At 36.8% G+C, this 2,658-nt stretch overlaps 1 non-coding gene across 1 annotated transcript; it reads right to left on the reverse strand.

The window, feature by feature from the left end:
• Positions 1-1,063: 1,063 nt before the first annotated feature.
• Positions 1,064-1,170, reverse strand: LOC122086788. Its single transcript, XR_006142535.1, has one exon. It is a non-coding gene; the product is annotated as a small nucleolar RNA R71 (small nucleolar RNA).
• Positions 1,171-2,658: the final 1,488 nt, after the last annotated feature.

Consider the following 2,658-nt stretch of genomic DNA (forward strand, 5'->3'; position numbering starts at 1 on the left):
GAAAACCGAAACCGTTTATTAAACGGTCACGATTTCAGAAAGTGGAACTGTTTAGTAAATGGTGCAGTTATGGTTTTAGTCAAATAAATGTGAACCGAACCGATCCGCACCATTTAAACCGAAATTGAACCGATTAACACCCTTATCAACAGGGGATCCACCCCTCTTGACCAGAAAATAGGGGTCAAGATCAGATATAATTTCTCAACAGAATTAGCACAATGTAGACTTTATATTGAACTTGTTTTAGTGTACATAGTTATTTAAATTCAGTCAATGTATATATGTGTAACAACTTAGTATGTGGAATAGAAATAATTGTGGAAAATATTTGTTCTTAAGCATCTAGTAGGAAGACCGGTTGAACCAGGTAGATTGGGTGCCTAACACTTTCCCAATTCTACAACCTGACACTTATCCTAAATCTCTGAACCAAACAAACTTTTAGGCCTTTTTCTCAAGAATTGGGCCCACCCCCGGGTCCTAGGCCCATAATCCTAGGTGGTGACTCCAAACCCCTTTTGCATGATCCTGATCCCCGTATTAGACCATCATCGAATCCCCGTCTCGAATGACGAACTTTACACTTTTGCGTAATAGGCCTCCATGTATCTCTGAGCAGTGATATGGTTGTGCGGGGCCCGTAAGGTAAGCACACACGACACACCCCTCCCTCATGAAAGAGAAAGAGAGGAGAGAGGACAGAATGATGATGCAAGTCCTTTCCCCCCCAAGGGGAGAAGAGAGATCTCGTCTCCGGCTGCTACCCTCACACCAGGACAATCATTTTGAGCTTAAATCTCAGTACATCACTCTGTTGCCCCACTTCCATGGGCTGACCTCTAAGGATGCATACCTATTTCTAAGGGAATTTGAAGAGGTATGTGTTCTAATTAAAATCCAACAACTTTCTGATGATGCTGTTAAGCTTAGGTTCATCACTTTTGCATTGAAAGACTAAGGTAAGAAGTAGTTGTATCGGTTACCTACACATTCCATAACCACATGGGAACAGTTCACAGTTGGCTTCCTCAAGAAGTTTTTCCCAACTCAGAAGACCAATAAGCTTTGAAGTAATATCCTTCAATTTAGGCAAAAACCTAATGAGTCATTTTCCAAACTTATGAAGAGATTCAAGGATTTACTCCAAGAATGCCCTCACCATGGCCTAGACTTATGGCATTTATGTCAAATAATTTATGAGGGTGTTGATTACCTAACTAAACAAATGATAAAGTCTATGTGCCTTGGGGGATTCACATAATTTATAGATAAAGGAAAGGCATGAGAATTCTTATTTGACTTAGCTGACAAAACCCATGAGTGGGAATCAACCCAAAAAAGTGAAAGAACCATATGAGGAAAATGATATTTTGTGTATGAGATAGTAGCCAAGGAATCCCACTTGGATAGCCTAATCAAAAGGATCGAGGCTATTGTTCCTAGAGAGCCATTATCAGTCAATATGATTAAGATGTGTGCTTGGTGCCAGTCCCTTGGACACGTTATAAAAGAATGCCCCAACACCTCTGGGGGCACTTCCAATGACAGTGTTAATGGTTTATATCATAATAATTGATGAGCACATTTATGTGTGAAATCTAGTGTAGTAAAACATGGATTTTACATATTTAGAATGGAGCTACCTTAGGTTTTACTCTCTTTTTGCAAGTTTTATATTTTCAAGGCCTTAAGGACTATCAGATGTTATATCTCCAATTTTACATGAAAAGAGGTCCTATTTCTTTTCACGGTTACAAGAGGACGAAATTTTGAGCAAGATGGACATGTTCAATTGTAAGTACACATTCGTTTGGTCAACCGTACAAGTGATTATTCTTTTCGGTCCAGAAAAAGAATAATGGATCAGAACTGAACTGAGATGCAAAACCAACCAATCTGCAGTTGTCCCAAGGGTATAAGGAATATTTCAAATGTCAATAAGGATTGAAGATTCGTTTTTGGTAACAATAACTACCTAGCGTAGTTGGTGAGTTGTGGTGTGTAAAATCCCTTGCTTATTAAGAGGTCTCAAGTTTGAACCTCTTAGCTGCCATTTTATTGAGTTTTTTTTTTAGAATATTTTCTCTCTCCTACTCATCACTCAAAGGAGGTCGGCCAAAGGTTTTCTTAAGCAAGAGGAGAGAGAAATAAGGAAATAAAGAGAAAAATAGAAAAAAGGGAGAAAAAAATAGGAAAGAAAAAAAAGGAAAAAATTAATTAAAAAAATCGCCCAAGATACTGCCCACGTTTGAAGAAGAGAGAGAAAAGAAAAAAAAAAGGAAAAAGGAAGCAAAATTGTTGGAGATTCCCTACTTCCTACAATTCTCTATCTTCTCTCTTCTCCACCTCATCAACAAGATAAAAAAAATCCTTTTTTTTTTAGAAGTTAAAATTGTTAGCTTCCCTCCCCCATTCTCTATATAATTAAATTAACACAAGGTGATGAGGCACTTCATTTTTCTTCTAGGGTTTTTTCTTAGTTGCTCTATCTCTTTCTCTAGTTTTCTCGTTCTCTAGCTCTAGTTCTACGTTTATACTTTAAACACTTTTGTAAGTTTTTTTTATTCAATTAATGCAAGAACTTTTTTTTTTTTATTCATTCTTTTATTTTTATTGTTTAAAAAATTGAAGTTATAATTTTCAAGTTATAGTTTT

Source organism: Macadamia integrifolia, chromosome 1, assembly GCF_013358625.1.
Source record: "Macadamia integrifolia cultivar HAES 741 chromosome 1, SCU_Mint_v3, whole genome shotgun sequence".
In the NCBI taxonomy this organism is placed as follows: Eukaryota; Viridiplantae; Streptophyta; class Magnoliopsida; order Proteales; family Proteaceae; genus Macadamia; species Macadamia integrifolia.